The sequence below is a fragment of the Gopherus evgoodei genome, chromosome 9 (assembly GCF_007399415.2).
Source record: "Gopherus evgoodei ecotype Sinaloan lineage chromosome 9, rGopEvg1_v1.p, whole genome shotgun sequence".
Lineage (NCBI taxonomy): Eukaryota > Metazoa > Chordata > Testudines > Testudinidae > Gopherus > Gopherus evgoodei.
The window spans coordinates 15,020,426-15,041,660 of NC_044330.1; the positions used below are offsets into that span (position 1 = coordinate 15,020,426).

The 21,235-nt window shown below is 40.9% G+C and overlaps 1 protein-coding gene across 2 annotated transcripts in view; it reads right to left on the minus strand.

Moving 5' to 3' along the window:
• NLGN1 (neuroligin 1) overlaps positions 1 to 21,235 on the minus strand; it is a 601,032-nt gene that overhangs the window by 512,872 nt on the left and 66,925 nt on the right. The window lies entirely within an intron of this gene.

The following is a 21,235-nucleotide window of genomic DNA, read 5'->3' on the forward strand; positions in this document are numbered from 1 at the left end:
TATACCATGACACCCTGTCAAAATGAGAGACTCTCACCACTCCCTAACTGGAGTCCCATATAGGGCGTTCAAGGGAGAAGGACCAAGATGCTTCGAGAGCTTGGCTTTGCTCCCTAACTTCCCCCTTCCCGTGGCAATTCCTTTCTTCTATCTGATGCATGAGAAAAACCTGCAGGGAATCTAATCCTTGCTGGACCAATCAATTATCTACACCAATGAACAGAGTGTCATAGAGAACCAAGAAATATACTATGCAAGGTTTACTGGGCTACATGTATTTTTAAATTAAACAGCAGTGTGCACAGAAATCTATGTGCTCTCTTTGTGACACATAAACTACTTTTGCACTAAGATCCCAATCCTGTCATCACAGCTCAGGTAAAAATCCCACTGATATCAATGAGTGATTTGCTTGATTAAAGACTGCAGTGTCAGATTGTACCTCGGAAATACTGTAACTTAAAACAATTTTGTTGAGAGAAGTTGTAACTTCTGAATAATATATTCTCAGAAGCATCTCTTGAAATGACTCTTCTCAGTGTTGAATGCGCACTTATGTGCTGAACTGAGAGGTGTCCACTTATACTCAGGAAAATAAAAAGTTAAAAGTGGGGACAAAGTGCTTATTCTGGAATTTGCACTGAATACAAGGTAATTTGTAATCTAAATATACAAATTTGCTCTCCATAATTTCCAATATTAGAATAATATTCATTTCCAAAGCATTAGTTGTCTATTGAGAGTCAATTGAGCTTTAAAACAAACAGCTCTTTGTACTTTAAGACATTGCTTCTCTATAAAATTTTGTAATTGGAATGCTTAAGACAACTTTATTATATCTTCAACGGTAATTATTACTTACCAGTTATACCACATAGCCTACCTTATATCTTCAAAGTACAAGCATTAATTAATCCTCACTGCTCGCCCTGTAAAATAGCTATACAGTCCCAGTTTTACAGACTGAGAAACTGAGACACATAGTCCAGTGCTGCATTTTTATGCACCCAAAATCATTGGAGGTTTTGGGTGCACAAAACATGTGGAGTCATATCTGAAGAGTATGTTCTTTGAGTCCAGAGTGGATCCCAATACTATATTCTACCAACTTGGCAACATTACCTCTTAAAAGCAGCCTTAATAAAGGCATTTAGTAAATGAAGACATTGCCTATCTTAAATATCTGTTTTCTTCATGCAAGCTTATTGTTTTTGGAGATGGCAGAGTGCAGGCAAATTTATTCATAAAAATATTGTTTTAATCAGTAATGCATGGTAGTCTCTGGAACAGCAATAAATTCATGAGGGGGAGAAAAACCCAACAAGAATAATGTAATGTAAAGAAGATCAAAAGAAACCAAGACAGCAATTAATTTAATCCATTTTTAGAAGCAATTGTCTTTGTACCTTAATCCAAAATTTAATGAGTATTACTTCGGCAGCATGTAAAAAAGCTTTGTTCTTCTTACTTAATTGATTTGTAAACGCAGTAGGAAAAGTGTATCTGAAGTTCAGTAACCTTGATAGTTGAAATAGATGGAGCACACTGTGGGCCTAATTCACAGGAAGACTTCACACCCTTGAAATGTAACTGTGAAATCGATTTCCTCTTCACTAAAACTCATATGCAGTATGTATAAATTTCTCAACCTCAATTATACTTCTTAGACACTAAACCTCTTATTGTGATTGGTATTTTAAATCCTAATTTTTAGTCTTCTGATTCAGCTGTTCAGGCAGCTGGAAGATTAAGGGAGTTAGTCAGTTGAGTTCACCAGTGAAGGAAAGTGGGGAGGTAGGGTTGGGTTTTTCCCCTCTTTTACTTGCAGGTACTCTATATGGAATAACCCGCAATGGGAAGAAAACAGCGCACTGCCCCTTCACTACTAGCTCTTCCTCTACCTGCACCCTGTGGGGGCTTGCATGTCCCTGCCAAAGAAAGCCATATTGGGGAAGCCAGCCATGTGAGAGCTGTCTGTTGGAAGCAGGTAAGAGCTGCAGGAGGAGATGGCTCATCTGCTTAGCATCTGGGAGCATGAGGACTTCATCGACAGGATGCACATGGAGATGTCCAGGATGGAGGATGCTAGGCAAATAGAGAAGACTACAGCAGCGCCAAACAAGAAAGGAGAACCAGTTGCTCTTCAGGGAGGAGATTGGCTGCTGGCCAGCTTGGGCAGCAGACAGTGCTCCATCCCCCATCCAGATCCCCCATCCATCAAGGATAAGAACCAATAACGTGTATTAGAAACAGGAGAAGCAGCCCACGATGGCTGAAGAAGAGGCGATATGCGCTGCCAAGGCTAGGAGGCTCATGGCCACCACACTTAAGAGAAGGAGATGTAGCATGGTGTGGTGGTTGGGGACTCCCTTCTGGGGGTGATGAGGGAACCCATCTGTTAACCTGACCTGATGGCCTGGAGGTGTGTGGCCTACCTGGAGCCTACATTCAAGATGATATGGAAAGATTGCTGAGGTTCATCCATCCCTCTGACCACTTCCCCATGATGCTCACCCATTTGGACACTAGTGAGACTGCCCTATGATGCTGAGAAGATCACTAGGGACTACAGGGTTCTGGGAGCAAAGGTGAAGGAGTCAGGTGCACAAGTGGTATTCTCATTCATCCTCCCAGCTTAGAGTAAGGGCACAGGGAGTGGGACATGCATCCTGGAGAGAATGCCTGGCTGCACTGATGGTATTGACAGGAGGGCTTTGCCTCCCTTAAGCACAGGGTGCTGTTCTGGGAAGGAGGACTGCTGGGATGAGATGGGGACCACCTGATCAAAAAGGAGAAGGGTATCTTCAGACACCAACCCAGCAAGGATGGCTTTAAACAAGGTTCAAAGGAGGCAGAGGACAAAAGCCACAGCAATGTATATAAAAAGGTGACCTTATCACAGAGCTAAATGTTCGGGGAAAATGGAAAATTACAACAGGGTAAGGATCAACAATAGGGAAATCAGTGGGGGAATCTGCTCAACATCTTAGATGTCTATACACAAATGCAAAGAGTGTAGGGAATAAACAGGAAGAACTGGAGGTATTAGTACATAAGCTAAATTATGACTTAATTTGTCACACAGAGACTTGTTGGGACTCTAATATTAGTATAATGAGTAACAGCTTGTTCAGGAAGGACAGGCAGGGAAAAAAGGGAGGATGTGTTGCATTATACATCAAGAATATATATATTTGCTCTGACGTACAGAAGGAGGTGAGAGGTAGACCAGCTGAAAGTCTCTTGATTAAGATAAAAGGGAAAAAACAGGGCAAAGTATTGGTAGGGGGTCTACTGTAGACCACCAAATCAGGACTAGGAGGTGGATGAGGCATTTCTATAACAAATAACGGAAATATCTAAAATACAAGATCTGGGGGACTTTAACTATCCAGACATCTGTTGGTAAAGAACCATGGCAAAACACAAAAAATATCCAGTAGGTTCTTGGATGATATTGGGGACAACTTGTTGTTGTAGGAACTGGAGCAAGTAACTAGGGGGACAGCCATTTTAGACTTCGATTCTAACCAACAGGGAGGAAGACAAAAAGCAGTTTGGGTGAAAGTGATCATGAAATGATAGTTTTCCTTATTCTATGGAAAGGAAGGAGTGAAAGCATCAGAAAAAGAACAATGGACTTAAAACGACCAGTCTTTACCATACTCAGAGACCTGGTAGGTAAAGTCCTATGGGAAGAATATCTGAGGGATAAAGGAGTGCAGGAGAACTGACAGTTTCTCAAGGTGACAATATTAAATGCAAACTGTCAGCTATCCCAGAAGTTCTCAACAGGGGGTCCCTGGCCCCCTGGAGGTCCGCAAATTCTTTTATGAGGTCCGGGCCCCGCAGCTAAAACCCCAAGCCCCTGCATTTCCTGCGGTGCTGGAGCCAGGAGCCGAGGGGTTGAAGCCCCGATCCCTGGCACCCCCATGTGGCTGAAGCCCTGAGCCCATGGGCAGAGATGAGAGGACACGGGGGTGTCCCCCCCCCCGCCCAGAAAGAGAGCAGGGCAGTCCTGGGGCAGCTCCATACTCCCCACACACACACGCACGCACACATCCCTCCTTCTCTCCTGGCCCCCTGCCCAGTCAGAGGCGGGAAGCCAGAGCCGGGCAATGCGGGACAGCTGCTGCTCTGGCTGGTGCCATGGAGTAGTCAGCCATGGCATTCCCTCATCTCCTGCTCATGCAGGGGGTTGAAGCTGCTTCTCAGCTCCCAGCCTCCTTTGCTCACACAGCTGGTAAGAGCCACCCAAGCAGGGGACCTGGCTCTGTGGCTGGCAAAGCCCTTGGGGAACAGGGACCAAAGGGGAGCCTTCCCAGCACACAGCTCCCTGAGCTACCCCCTTGCCCACACATAGCCTCTAGCTAGCCCCCGCCTTCACTCTGAGCTACCCCCCTGCCTGGACACAGCCCCTAGGTACCCCCTCCCTGCACCCTGATCTGTTTTCAAACTTTTTGAGCTGAGCTCCCCACCTTTGAGTTATAATTTTTGGTTGTGCTCCCCTCCCTTGGGTGGTCTTCTGAGATGAGTCAGGGGTGGAGGTGGCACTCCCTCCCAGACCCTGCCATGTAGAGCTGGCTCGAGCCCCGCTGGCCCCTGCCCACCCAAAACAGAAGTCAAACTACACCTATGCCTAAGCCCTCCCCCCAACCCGAACCCCAAGCCCCCGCTGGCCCCTGGAGTTTTTATAGCATGTTGTGGGAGTAAGGTGACCAGATGTCTGGTTTTCATCTGGAACACCCCATCAAAAAGGGACCCTGGCAGCTCTGGTCAGCACTGCCAACCAGGCCATTAGAAGTCCAGTCAGTGGTGCTGCAGGGCTAAGGCAGGCTAGTCCCTACCTGTCCTGGCTGGCACTGTCCTGCACCCCAGAAGCAGCCACAGGTCCAGCTCCTAGGCAGGGGGGCCACAGGGCTCCAGGCCTTCCCCCCCCCCCGAGCACCAGCTCCTCAATCCCAATGGGAGCTGGGCGAGTGGTGCCTGAGGCAAGAGCAGCATGCAGAGCCTCCTGGCCCCCTGCCTAGGATCCAGACCTGCTAGCCACTTCAGAGGTGCAGCATGGTTCCAGGAGAGGCAGGGAGCCTGCCTTAGCCCTGCTGCACTACTGTCCAGGAGCCACCCAAGTTAAGCCCACACGCCAACCCCAAGCTCCAACCCCCTGCCCCAGCCATGAGCCCCCCCGAAAACCCAGAGCCCCTTCCTTCACCCCAAGCCCCTCATCACTGGCCCAACCCCAGAGCCAGCATCCCCAGCCCAGAGCTCTCACACCTCTTGCACCCAACCCCCTACCCCAGCCCAGAGCCCCCTACCACATCCTGAACCCCCCCCCATCCCCGGCCTCATCCCAGAGCCAGCACTCCCAGTCCACAGCCTATACCTCCTCCCAAATCCTAACACCCTGCCTCAACCTGCAACCACCTCCCACATTCCAAATCCCTCATACCCACTCCCCAGCCCGGAGCTCCCTCCTGCACCCCAAACCCCTCATCCTGAGCCCCGCTCCAGAACCCACACCCTCAGCCACAGCCCTTACCCTCTTCCTCACCCCAACTCTCTGTCCCATCCTGGAGCCTCCTGCTGCAGCCCAGTGAAAGTGAGTGAGGGTGGAGGAGAGTAAGCCACCAAGGGAGGGGGAAATGAAGTGAGTGGGAGTGGGGCTTCGGGCAGTAGCCGGGCTAGGGTGTCCGGTTTTGTCCGATTAGCAAGTTGGCAACTATATGTGGGGGGCTTGAGAAAGAAAAAGGTTGAGAATCCTTGAGCTACCCAATGCAAAGGAGAGCGAGCAATAATCGTAAGAGGCCAATATGGCTCCATCAGGAGCTCTTCATTGAACTGAAAATCAAAATGGATGCCTATAAAAAGTGGAAACGTACAAATTGCTATGGATGAGTACAAAAGAATAGCACAAGCATGTAGGGACAAAATCAGAAAGGCTATGGCCTTAGATGTATTCAAGTTGGAAGGACCTCACAAAATACACGGCAGTAGTTCTGGGTCAAGGAATTGCAGGTCCAAAGTGTATAAATAATGCAGTTGGGTGGTGAGGGAAAAATCTAATTTCATGGTGGCTCACATCTTATATCAAAAAGAGAATTATTTCAAGGGAATATATTAAGTCTGGCAGGAGGCAGGTTTACATTTCATTTTTGTCCCTTAAGGAAAGATTTAGCTTAGTATTGTTCAATATGTAAATTCTCGTTACAGTTTAATGAGATTCTTACAAAATATTCTATTAACACTAAAGGCTGTATTCTAGGATTGTACTTACATATGTTGTTATCCCCTTATCATCAGGGATCTTTTGTGCTCCTGGATAAGTTTCTCAGCCAAATCATCCTAACACATAGAAATTATGAGATTGCTTACCTGCACTTCTAGGAGATTAACTCATGCATTTTACCACCACCTACCTCCATTTGATAGCCAGGTGGCAACACCTACTTGGTGTATGCACAAATACATCTTTTATATATATATATATATATATATATGGTTTGGGTCTTCAGTGACTCAAATATAGAATTCAAACACACTAACATGAAGATGCCTTGTGTGAGAACAAGCTCCTTGCCTCTCCCTTACAATCACATAATATCAACCTAGTTTATTGTATGGAGGAGGGGTTGGGAGAACACCACAGCCCTTTCGTGCCTGTATGGTTTTCAAACTGCAGAAGTGCTGTAGTATGAGATTTCAAAATGAGTCTCACACCCCTGGAAACACATTGTAATGTGTAATGTGGTGTTGTCATGTGTTATGTTATAGTGAGATAATATGCATATTACTGAATTTGTGTTGCACCACATGGGGTTAGTGTTTAGTGGTTAATGCATTTGTATGTTCTGAGGATGGTGTTGGGATTGATACAGAGCACTGGGATACATTTTCTTTGTTTTCCAGTTTCCCCGTGTTTTGCTACTGTGAGCAAGGTGGGTGAAATTGCTTATAAAATTTTTTTTTAAATCAGATTTAAGAAATCCAACCTATATATTTTATTTTATTTAAATACATTTTCCTTTTTTAAAATAAACATGTTTAAAATTACATTTGAAAGTATGACAACCTATGTTCGCCCTAATCTTATGATAATTTATTAAAATAATTTAAATAAATAAAGTGCTACATCAAGATCTCCACATTTTAATGAGTATTGCTCTTTTAATTATATACAGAACCAGGGGGAAGACACCTTTTGAGCTCAATGCAAGCTTTATAAATATGTCCCAATGTCAAGCATCTATGTTATTTGCAATCTTTACAATGGAGCAAATATTGGTATCACATTTTTCCAAATGTCAGGACTTTCAGTTTCTGTTGCATAGAAAAGCTTTTGCCTTAATTAGTGTTAGTTTCAACTTAAATAGTAGCTGCAGAGAATATTTTCTTCATTTGGCCTAGTTCATCCTTGAAAAAACCTACTGAGAGTTGAAAAAAGCAGGAAAGCTTGTTTTCTTTTCCAAACAATGAATAAAAAACAAGTGATTTCAATGGGAGTTAGGTACCTTACATAAGCTTTTTAGGAACTACTTTTAAAATCCCACTAGGCCACCTATCTTCAATTTGGCACCTAAATGTATTTAAACATCTGGGCCATCATGACTAGAAACAATTCATCAATTGATTAACTAAAGTTAATACTTCCTTTCTTTAATTACCGGTAATCAGATAGTTTTCAATACAAAATATGTTTTGATAAACTTACTTTTTCTCTTTAACATATCCAGCACAGTGAAGGTAGTTTTACTTAGCTAACACACAACAATTTTAAAAAATGCTGGTTTATATATATTTTAATTGAATTCCAGTTTTCACCCAAATGCTACTCAACACAAATCCTGAGTAAAGAAAACAAATTACCTAATATATAAGAAATGTATCATGCACCACCACTAACATAATAAAATGTGAAAATTAGTAAATTAAGCTATATAGTTGCTTAAATAATTGTGCATAGATGTAGTGTATCCTATTGGTTAGCAAGGAAAAAAAGTAGCCGCATATTAGGTGCAAAAGCTATATGTGATTGCAAATCAACATGAACTGAACCTTTTTTTAGGAAAATAACTAATGAGTACTAACATAAGACAAGATTAAAATCAACTATTTAAATCGAAGTTTCCTGACTGCTGATTTAAATGATAATTTAAAATCAATCCACACCGCTGTGAGCTTCTGTAGTTACTTCTTGCGTTCTTAGAGATGTTGGATGGACTATAACGTTCTTGTAGGAAGGAAATTTGAGTGTCCCTAACAGTGTCCTTTAGAAATCTGATGGCTTAGTTGACTCAGAAAGAGGATCCAAACACATGAAATAAGAACCATCCTCCAGTGTTCATGAGGTGCATTTGTTGTTCCAAAATAGGTTTTCAAGGCATTTTCCAAGTTGTGTTACATGCATAATTAAACTTATGATGTGTGCCACTTCATTATGGAATTCATGATGTGGGTGTCGCATGGAATTTGGTTTTCCTGCTTTCCAGATCTCTGTGTCTTTTGGACTTCTCTGCCACCTCTTCCATCTCTGCCAAACTCACTCCCTTAATGTCCTTCTCTTCCAAAAATGTAAGCTGCAAAACAAACCTGAGGAGTAAGTTAATGCCAACCATTTGCCTGCATGTAGTTGCTGATAATGCTGGAGGAATGCCTCCCTTTCTGGAATATGCAGAGTTGTTGTAGATGTGTTGGTCTCAGGATATTAGACAGACAAAGTGGGCGATGTAACATCTTTTGTTGGACCAACTTTTGATGGTGAGAGAGACAAGCTTTCAAACTTACACAGAGCTCAAAAGGTCATCTCTCTCCCCAACAGAAGTTGGTCCCATCGAAGAAATTACCTCACCTCACCTTGTCTCACTTACTGGTAATTACCAAACAATTCACTTATATGTAATGGAATAATCCCATAGGTATATAGCAAATGTCAGTCTGATATATACTTTTACTAGAAAGGAAATATCACTTCCAAAAGCTAAAGTACATAAATATTTAAAGAAAATAGTTTTATTCATACATTTTAGGTCTTACTTTTCTGAAAATGTGCTTTCATCAACAGATTTTCTGTTCTTTGTTCACCACAGAAGTTGTCTACTGATAAATTACCTTGGCATATCCACATTTTAGTTAGTTAAAAGAAAAGAAATCCTGTCATATTATCCCTAATTCAGGGCATTTTCTCTGCTTCATCCCTATCCCACCTACCCAGGTCCTGGCAGACAAGACATAAAATAACAAAGAATGTTTAAAAAAAAACCACAACAAGTGCATGCACACACACCTCAGAAGTGAAGTAGAGTTTTTTCATTGACTTCAACAGAAGCAGTATTGCTCCCCCAACCATCATAATTTACTTAATAAATTTGAGAGTAAAACAAATATCCGCATCCCCTACATATCTCAGCTGATCTCAACATGTCACTGAAACAGAACCAAAGAGCTCTGAGTTTCTTTGATTTCCGCAGTGCAGCATGGGAAGGCAAAGTGGGATGAGCCAGATAAAAATGAGCTAGAAACAGAAAAATGGTGGTTCTGGGGCTTGAGGTGGCTTGTAGCTCTCTCTCTCTCACATTAATAATGTGTATGTTGTTCTCGGCCCAAAAATCTATTTCACTTATGCTCTTTGAGATTTCCAGCTCTAATAGACACATTTACCCTACAGTTGTGGTTTAACTTCTCTGGGATTTGGGGCTGAACTAGAACTGAGTGTTTCACATGGTCAAAACACAAACCAGAGTTACTTTGCTCTGTATGTTTGACATTTCGGATGCTTTAGGAAAGGCTGAATATCAGGAAAAGCTACTTGACAGTGAGAGCTATTAGGCTGTGAAAGTTTCCTAAGGAAAATAGTGGAAACTCCATCCCTTGGCACAGTTAAAATGAGACTGAATAAAGCAAGAATGAATGTATAGCAGGGGACAGTACTGAACAGGTAAAGAGATTGTCATAAACAGATAGCTAAGGGTTAATGTCTCTTTCACCTGAAGCACCTGACCAGAGGACCAATCAGAAAACCGGATTTTTTCAACTCTGGGTGGAGGGAAGTTTGGGTCTGAGTCTTTGTTTTTCTGGCTGCCTGCTTTCTCTGAGCTTTGGAGAAGTAGTTTCTGTTTTCTTATCTTCTGTTTCTAAGTGTATGGACAAAGAGATCAGATAGTAAGTTATATGGTTTCTTTTCTTTGGTATTTGCATGAATATAAGTGCTGGAGTGCTTTGATTTGTATTCTTTTTTAATAAGGCTGTTTATTCAATATTCTTTTAAGCAATTGACCCTGTATTTCGTCACCTTAATACAGAGAGACCATTTGTATGTATTTTTCTTTCTTTTTATGTAAAGCTTTCTTTTAAGACCTGTTGGAGTTTTTCTTTACTGGGAAATTTCAGGGAAATTGAGTCTGTACTCACCAGGGAATTGGTGGGAGGAAGAAATCAGGGGGGAGATCTGTGTGTGTTGGATTTACTAGCCTGATTTTGCATTCCCTCTGGGTGAAGAGGAAAGTACTTTTTGTTTCCAGGACTGGGAACGGAGAGGGGGAGTCACTCTGTTTGGATTCACAGAGCTTGTGTCTGTGTATCTCTCCAGGAGCACCTGGAGGGGGGAAGGGAAAAAGGATTATTTCCCTTTGGTGTGAGACTCAAGGGATTTGGGTCTTGGGGTCCCCAGGGAAGGTTTTTCAGGGGGACCAGAGTGCCCCAAAACACTCTAATATTTTGGGTGGTGGCAGCAAGTACCAGGTCCAAGCTGGTAACTAAGCTTGGAGGTTTTCATGCTAACCCCCATATTTTGGACGCTAAGGTCCAAATCTGGGACTAAGGTTATGATAAGATGGACTAGAAGAATGATTTGGTCTTCCTCTCTAGATTCAGCCATTTGTGTCACCCAGAATGATGCCTCAAATCTATATGCAGCTACATATTCTATATGAACCCATACACTGTATTTTTGACAATGAAAAGACAGAAGTGTTCTCTCTTAGGACTAAGTTTTGTTCCTAACTACACCATTTAAATCTTTTGTAACTCCAATGACTTGAATGGCAATACTCCAGATTTACATTGCATAACTGAAAGCAGAACTTGGCCCTTCCCCTTTGAACTATGTGATACACAGGGACATTTGGGCATAAATGTCAAGTCAGGATATGGAGTGTGATCCTTCAATCTTTGGGTTCTTCAAAGTCCAATTGAAGTTACACTATAACAATCAATGGGAGCTTAATGTACACAAGAACTGGACTCTGAGTCTCAAAGGCTGCTGAGGTCCCAGTTCAATAGCATACTTAAGCACATCACTAACTTTAATCACATGAAGCCAAAAGGATTACTCACATAAATAAAAGTGACACATATGCTTAAGAACTCCGCTGAACTGGGAGAACTTAAAATTCACAAACAAACAAGCATTTTTAAATTCCAGCAAATAATTATACAAAAAGAGAGATGTCATGGGTTGCTATGTCAGGTGAACATTACACAAAAATTAGAAGGTACAAAAGTTTGGGGAAAGTTGGGAGTATTTTCTGTTCCTTTGGAAGGTGATATCCATAACGTTTAAATTTATCAATAAGTAGGTCCATATTATATTTCTGAAGGTTAACATTGTTTGAATCTAGCTGTAACATTCTATTATGCTTGAAATTTTCTTGAAATCATGGCAATGTGATCTTGTAAACATCAATAAAACCTCCAACATTTTAAAAAGAAATCTCCAGCATGTATAGAGACTTATCCTCTGCTGGTGCAAACTTCTATTGCTCTACTCATGCCACGACATAGAAATACTGTATGTGTTGAAAATTCTTGCAAGAGGAAGAGTATTCACTACATTTCTCCATTTTGTCTATTTAAATCGTAAACTCTTCAGGGAAGGACTATTTATACCTCTGTGTTTGCACAGCGTCTAGCACAATGGGGTCCTGATGTAGTTGTTCCTTTGGTATTACTGTAATAAACATGACTAATAATAATTGACTTACACAGGGAAATTTTTCTTAATTTTCTGTGGGCCCTGGTGTGAAGGCAAACCAGAAAATAATTCCATTGCTGACTTGAACTGACTTATTACTTTTATGCTTTGATGGCAGCAGCACTAGGACAAAATTTGGCTCCAAATTTATATTTTGTAAAAACAATAAATAAAACTTTAACAAAGCTCTCAAACTGCTAGAAACATTGCCATTAAATATTTTAATTTAGTTGGAAACGTGGTTGGGTTTTGGCCTTTTTTAAAATAAATCTGCACACTGCAGCTTTGAGCCAATGCAGGAGAATCCAAGAGTGACATTAAATAGAAACTAAACAGAAAGAAAAAATGAAACCAACTACTATATTTTAATTGTCCAAGCTGAGAGGGATGCAAAAAGAGTAAACAAAGGACATAAATACTGAAAATCATCTTTTTAATTTTTTTAAAAATTTGAGGTGACAGAGATAAGGATCTTTTTCTTTTAATATGTGGGTCTTAATTGTGCAGTGAGCTCTTCTTTAGCACAGGGGTCTACATGCATGGAACTCTTTGCAGAATATGAGGCAATGATTTGTAACCTGACAGTGTCCCTATAATAACTTTATTTCAGTAATTTAGAATATTTCAAAATAAAAACTTTGCTTATCTGTGCAACATGAAAAGAGAAGAAAAAGTCTAAAGCTCTATATCCCAAATCAAGTTTGCATCAAGTTTCTGTGACATGCATGATTCACTAGCATAGTGCATATTAAGACGAGACATAGAGCAAGAGCTGGTAACTACGGCTTCTGGCCCTGCAAATGAAGGAATAAAGAAAGGTAGGTGGTATATCTGCTCTACGCTGAATGTCCTCTTTTGCTCTTGTTCTTCTGGGCATTCAGCATATAGTTCTAAATTTGCAAAGATTATTTTTCATTTTATTTCCAGATCACTTTAAAATCTTAACATAGAATCATAGAAGATTAGGGTTGGAGGAGATCCTCAGGAGGTCATCTAGTCCACACCCTGCTCAAAGCAGGACCAACCCCAAATAAATCATTCCAGCCAGGGCTTTGTCAAGCCAAGCCTTAAAAACGTCTAAGGATGGAGATTTCACTACCTCCCAAGGTAATCCATTCCAGTGCTTCACCAACCTCCTAGTAAAATAGTTTTTCCTAATATCCAATCTAGACCCCCCCCCACTGCAACTTTTGACCACAGCTCCTTGTTCTGTCATCTGCCACCACCACAGCCTAGCTCCGTCCTCTTTGGAACCCCCCCTTCAGGTAGTAGAAGGTTACTATCAAATCCCCCCTCACTCTTCTCTTCTGCAAACTAAATAAGCCCAGTTTCCTCAGTCTCTCCTAGTAAATCCATGTACCCCAGGCCTCTAATCATTTTCGTTGCCCACCACTGGACTCCCTCCAATTTGTCCACATCCCTTCTGTAGTGCAATACTCCATATGTGGCCTCACTAGTGCCAAACAGAAGGGAATAATCACTTCCCTCGATCTGCTGGCAATGCTCCTACTAATGCAGCCCAATATGCCGTTAGCCTCCTTGGCAACAAGGGCACACTGTTGACTCATATCCAGCTTCTCATCCACTGTAATCCCCAGATCCTTTTCTGAAGAACAACAATTTAGCCAACCTGTCCCCAGCCTGTAGCAGTGCATGGGATTCTTCCATCCTAAGCGCAGGACTCTGCACTTGTCCTTGTTGAACCTCATCAGATTTCTTTTGGCCCAATCCTCCAACTTGTCTAGGTCACTATGGACCTATCTCTACACTCCAGTAAATCAACTGAAGACAGCTGGCAGTTTTTCAAAAAGACATTGTTAGGACACAAGAGCAAACTATCCCACTGCATAGGAAAGATAGGAAGTATGGAAAGAGATCGCCCTGGCTTAATCAGGAGATCTTCAATGATCTAAAACTCAAAAAAGAGTCCTACAAAAAGTGGAAATTCAGTCAAATTACAAAGGATGAATATAAGCAAATAACACAAGTAAGTAGGGACAAAATTAGAAAAGCCAAGACATAAAACGAGATCAAACTAGCTAGGGACATAAAAGGAAACAAGAAAACATTCTACAGATATATTAGAAGCAAGAGGAAGACCAAGGACAGAGTAGGCCCATTACCCAATGAGGGGGGAAAGACAATAACAGAAAATGCGGAAATGGCAGAGGTGCTTAATGACTTCATTATTTTGGTTTTCACCACGAAGGTTGGTGGCGATTGGACATCTAACATAGTGAATATTAGTGAAAATGTGGTAGGATCAGAGTCTAAAATAGGAAAACAACACATCAAAAATTACTTAGACAAATTACACCAGGGCCTGATGAAATGCATCCTAAAATACTCAAAGAGCTGACTGAGGAGATATTTGAGCCATTAGCAATTATCTTTGAAAAGTCATGGAAGATGGGAGACATGGAAGACTGGAAAAGGGCAAATATAGTGCCCATCTATAAAAAGTGAAATAAGGACAACCCAGGGAATTACAGACCAGTCATCTTAACTTCTGTGCCCGGAAAGGTAATGGAGCAAATAATTAAGCAATTAATTTGCAAACATCTAGAAGATAACAAGGTGATAAGTAACAGTCAGCATGGATTTGTCAAGAACAAATTGTGTCAAACCAATCTGATAGCTTTCTTTGACAGGGTAACAAGCCTTTTGGATAGGGGGGAAGCAGCAGATGTGGTATATCTTGACTTTAGTAAGGCTTTTGTTACTGTCTCCCATGACCTTCTCATAAACAAACTAGGGAAATACAACCTAGATGGAGCTACTATAAGGTGGGTGCATAACTGGTTGGAAAATCATTCCCAGAGATATTTATCTGTGGTTCACAGTCATGCTGGAAGGGCATAATGAGTGGGGTCCCACAGGGATCGGCTCTGGATCCGGTTCTATTCAATATCTTCATCAATGATTTAGATAATGGCATAGAGAGTACACTTATAAAGTTTGTGGACGATACCAAGATGGGAGGGATTGCAAGTGCTTTGGAAAATAAGATTAAAATTCAAAATGATCTGGACAGACTGGATAACTGGTCTGAAGTAAACAGGATGAAATTCAATAAGGACAAATGCAAAGTACTCCACTTAGGAAGGAAAATCAGTTGCACACATACAAAATGGGAAATGACTGCCTATGAAAGAGTGCTGCAGAAATGGGTCTGGGGGTCATAGTGGATCACAGGCTAAATATGAGTCAGCAGTGTAACACTGTTGCAAAAAGAGCAAACATAATTCTGGGATGTATTGGCAGGAGTATTGTAAGCAAGACACTAAAAGTAATTCTTCTGCACTACTCCGCACTGATTAGGCCTCACCAGAGTATTGTGTCCAGTTCTGGGTGCCATATTTCAGGAAAGGATGTGGAAAAACTGGAGAAAGTCCAGAGAAAAGCACCAAAAATGATTAAAGGTCTAGAAAACATGACCTATGAGGGAAGATTTAAAAAACAGGGTTTGGTTAGTCTGGAGAAGAGAGAGCTGAGAGAGGACATGATAACAGTTTTCAAGTACATAAAATGTTGTTACAAGGAGGAGGGAGAAAAATTGTTCTTCTTAACCTCTGAGGATAGGACAAGAAACAATGGACTTAAACTGCGGCAAGGGAGCTTTAGGTTGTACATTAGGAAAACTTCCTAACTGTCAGGTTGGTTAAGCACTGAAATAAATTGCCTAGGGAGGTTGTGGAATATCCATCATTGGGGATTTTTAAGATCAGGTTGGACAAACACCTGTCAGGGATGGTACAGATGATACTTAGTCCTGCTATAAATGCAGGGGACTGGACTAGACGACCTCTAAAGGTCCCTTCCAGTTCTATGACTCTCTGATTCTACCTCTCCCCCCATTTAATGTCATCCATGAACTTTCTGAGGGTGTAATCCATCCTATCATCCAGATCATTAATGAAGATGTTGAGCAAAATCGACCCCAGGACCGACCCCTGGGGCACTCAGCTTGATGCCAACTAGACATCGAGCCATTTATCACCACCCATTGAGCCCGATGATCTAGCCAGCTTTCTATACACCTTACAGTCCATTCATCCAATCCATACTTTTTTAACTTGCTGGCAAGAATACTGTGGGGAACCATATCAAAAGCTTTGCTAAAGTTAAGATATATCACATCCACTTCCTTCCCCATATCCACAGAGCCAGTTATCTCATCATAGAAGACAATCAGGTTGGTCAGGCATAACTTGCCCTTGACCTATGTTGACTGTTCCTGATCACCTTCTGCTCCTCCAAGTGCTTCAAAATGGATTCCTTGAGGATCTACTCCACAATTTTTCTAGGGACTGAGGTGAGGCTGACTGGTCTGTGATTCCCTGGATTCTTCTTCTTCCCCTTTTTAAATATGGCCACTATATTTCCCTTTTTCCAATCATTCGGGACCTCCCCCAATTGCCACAAGTTTTCAAAGATAATGGTCAATGGCTCTGCAATCACATCAGCCAACTCCCTCAGCACCCTCGGACGCATTAGATCTGGACCCATGGACTTGTGCATGCCCAGTTTTTCCAAATAGTCCTTAACCTGTTCTTTCACCACTGAGGGCTGCTCACCTCCTCCCCATACTGTGCTGCTCAGTGCCACGGTCTAGGAGCTGACCTTGTCTGTGAAGACCAAGGCAAAAAAAGCATTGAGTACTTCATCTTCTTCCACTTCATCTGTCACTAGGTTGCCTCCCGCATTCAGTAAGGGTCTCACACTTTCCCTGACCTTCTTCTTGTTGCTAACATACCTGTAGAAACCCTTCTTGTTGCCCTTCACATCCCTTGCTAGCTGCAACTCCAGTTGTGCTCTGGCCTTCCTGATTACACCCCTGCATGCTCAAGCAATATTTTTATATTTCTCCCTAGTCATCTGTCCAAGCTTTCATTTCTTGTAAGCTTCCTATTAACCAGTACACACACACACACACACACACACACACTTCAGTTCTGCTCTTTTTTTTTTTTGCAAGACATGTCCATTTTTAAATTACTGTATCTTCTCCCCTTTTCAACATAGACAACCTCCAGCCTCTTACAGCACATGGTAGGCTTTCCCAGATGCATATCAAATTCTAGGAATACAAGGGCTCATAATATAAGGGTATCGTAGTTTGAAAAAGACAGGCATATACCGTCCAAACTATTTTTCATTCTATTTCTGTGAAAGTATGAGATACACACTCCATGGACAGGCAATATAGACTTAGGTTAGAATTAAAAAGACAATTTTAATTGACAACAAATAAAAATACAATAGTACAGTAATGGCCTAATAAATTGCAGTACCACTGCTGTAAAATGTACTGTTTGATCATTGCTGTAGAATATCATGTAATTTGTAATGAGGAAAATGCCAAGCTGTCATGGTTCCTCCTTTCTTGCAATGGTAATAATCAGACTATAATTTATTGGCAATTTGACCACTACTACGAAAAGATTAATGGCCAAAATTTAAATCTTGGTGGACACTTCATACAGGAAACATCTTGCCACAAGTCACACTGCATGGTCATTCAAATATGATTGCACTGCCTATTTTAGAATGATTGCAACAACTAATAAAAATTATATATTAGCCTTTTGAAAGCTATTTATTTTTTTCAAACGTTTCATAAATAGCTCTGCTAAGCAAAGAGATTATAGAATATACATATTATACAAATCAAAATGTGTCGAAGTAGTGAAACCAGCAACTATAAAGTAATACAGCTGCTTATTTCAGTGAGAAGATCTAAGGCTGGGTCAACCTGCAGTGGTTGTCTGAAATATCTGTTTAAAACAGAACAGCTAAGACTTCTTGTTGCTGCATCACTAACTAAGAGTAGGCTCGGAAGTTGAAGTTTCTTTAGAACTTCTGTAATATTAGCAACATACTGAATGTTCAAGTTAGTTAGCTAGATTCAAGCTTCACTTCAGTTTCTCTTTACAGTATATAAAACCTGGAATAAATCAGTAACGGTGACAGGTATTTGAACTTCATCAGCAGAATGGAGTTCTGTTTTTAAATGAATTGAAAGCTGCCACTGAAACCATTTTAAAGTCACCAAACATATTTTCAAATTACACAAAAACAAAGTGCAGTACACTAATTAACCTAAAACACTGTGGTAATACTATTGTAAACTGCAAAGATTTGGGCCATTATTAACGAAAAAGCAATCTTCTTAGCGTCACAGATTATTAAATATGTAATAGAATACTTCATTTTAAATCAACTGATGTGCAGGAAATGCTATCATTAACACAATGTACTGAACAATTTCATATGAGAATATATGCATTGATTATATTCAGTGAAAATGGGTATTCTGTAGCTGTATGCATTGAATATATTAAGACAACACATCATAATACAAAGCTGACTCAGACATTTTTCTAAATAAAGCACTCAATGTACCCTGCTACATCGAATGTAACTTAATTTATATCTACATGCCACATATTTGGACCGGTTGGCTGTATCTACCTAGAATTTCTTCACTTTGCAGAAAATCACTATTTAGTTTAAAAATATGCTTTTGTAAATCATTTGAGATAAAACTGGTTCTGCATAAACTGTCTTTATGGAAAACTTTGGCTACCATAAATGATTATATTATATTATCTTGAATAAAACCAAAATTATAATATCTCATGCTGTTCATCCTTTGGCTTCCCTCACAGTACAGGATCACGGCACTGTACTGAAAACACAGCAGGACAATAAAACCCTGGAGAAATGGCTGGTGTGCAGCAAAGAACTAAATGACTCTCTCCCTAATACAACTGCTATGTCTTGACAAAGATTCTAGGGATGAGATTCGCAGCTGGAGTAGTCACTGGAGTGATAGATGCCAATGGAGTCATACCAATTTACACTAACAGAGAATCTGCCCTAGATGATTAAGGCTGCTATGATTCTTGACCAAAAAAATATAAGTGGACTGACTACCATAACATGTTTAAGTCAACAAAATTTACATGGGCTAGGATGAACAATTTAAGCAGGGTTCATTAACAAAATAGTTTGGATCACAGGTACTAGGAATGAGGCAATCCTGCAGCCACAAGAAATGTGGATTTTTGCAGAAAATGAAGAAGGTTATGGGAGCAGTCTTTTAAGAATAGTAAAGGGTAAACAAATATTAAATGTTTCTAGTATAGAGTATGTGCAGTACATTATTTTGATATAGTAAAAGAGTCAGAATTAGAAACCAAAGTGAATAAATACAGTGCAAGCAATTAAGTGCTGAGGCTCACGCAATTTTTTTACTTTCATAACTCATGTGGCAAGCCTAGAGATGCCGGGGGTCAGCGCTGGCACAAATTAAATAGGGAAGAAATCTTTTGGCAGATACATAAGCGATAACAAACTGCAGACCTGGCCCCGTAATTAGATGAAGTTTTTACTGGTGGTCATCCATGCGCAAGAAACCTCTGGATGCCTGATTGAAACTAACTAAAACCATAACTTCCTGCCCAAACAAATGAGCACCTGCAAAAAACAAGCCAAACCCAAGTCATGTTACTGGAAACATAAAAGTAAAGGTCTGATGTAAAAAGCTAAACAAATAGGGATACATATTGTTGCCAACCAGTAGTATTACACGCTGTCAAAACATGAGGGTAAGTATCACCCATAGCATAAATAAAATGGGAGAGGTTCTCATCTAGAATATTAACATTCAACAAGAGACATTCCCTGCAAACTGCAAGGAGGTGCTGTATGCTGAATGCTAAACTCAAAACTGGGTTTACAGTGCTCTACAGCCAAAATGCTTCTGAAATAAATGCAGCCCAACTTTACTAATTCTGGGTCACCGAGAACGAAAATGATGCTTTAAATTGTTGATTGGCTCTAGTTTTCAAGATATGCTATTGGGTCAGTATATACGACCCTTAACTTGGGAATGGCGGAGGATAAGTGAGTTATAAAGGGAAGGGATCTCAGTTTAAACCAGAAAGGACTAAAATACATCTTTGACTGGATCTATGAATAAATCCATGACTGGGTTTGGACAGTACTTGCTTTTGAGGCAAAACAATGAATGATGCAATCTGAAGCTGGTATTGCGTCATACATGATATGAATTGCATCATGTTATTCCTAGAAGTCATGGATGATGCAATCATAACGAAGCTTACATCACTCTGCTGAATAAATTGCCCTATATCAGTGCTAGAAATCATACAGTGTCGTGCTCTCTTATTTGTCAGTGTTTGGTTTTGCAAAGGGACACATTTCTGTTTAGCCAAAGTGAGCAGAGATGCCTCGTACTTGTGTGAACAGTGCAGATAACTTCTGCTATGTTTGTGATGATGTGACTTTTGCATTACAAAAGCGCAGTATAACCACTATGGTTAAGAAAGCCTATCACCTTTCTTTTGGCTGCAAAATTGGAGATCAGGACAAGAGGTGGGCCCCACACATAAGCTGCAACACTTGTGCAACAAATCTTCGCCAGTGGTTGAACAGGAAAAGGAAATCTATGCCTTTTGCAGTGCCAATGATTTGGAGAGAGCCAACAGATCATACCAGCAATTGTTACTTCTGCATGGTGCCTCCAGTTGGGAAAGGTGCATCAAAGAAGAAAAAGTGGACTGTGCATTATCCAAACATTCCATCAGCTATACGCCCAGTACCCCACGGAGAAGGACTGCCGGTTCCTGACGCACCAGAATCATTCTCACTTGAGTCAGACGAGGAAGAGGAAGAGGATGAAACTTCTGGTTCTGAACCATCAATGTCACAGGACCCACATTTTCTCCCATCCTCCTCCTCTGAACCACACCTCATAACACAAGGTGAACTGAATGACCTTGTCAGGGATTTGGAACTACCCAAGAGTAAGGCAAAGCTGTTGGGCTCCAGACTACAGCAGTGGAATCTCCTGGCAGGCTATCAGGGCAAATGGAGCCCATTAATGCTTGCAGACTATTCCTGGATAGTGACAAGAGATGCTCCATTTAATGAATACAAGAGACAAGCCAGGAAGTGCCGAGTAGACACTGAATAGGACTAAACTATGTACATGATAGTTTTTTGCCTATTCTTTCATAATAAATTTTATTTATATAACCCTTTTGCTGATTTTTAAAGTGTTACATAAACAGGACAGGTGAAATATTATCATGTAAAGCAACCATAAACACATGAAAAGACCTAGGTTTACAATTTATGGTTAAAACTCTACTATCTACACAATATACATAGATATAAAATGTAAAAACTTAAATATCTTAGAAATAGTAGCCAATCAGTTGTTTTAATTGTCATATTTGA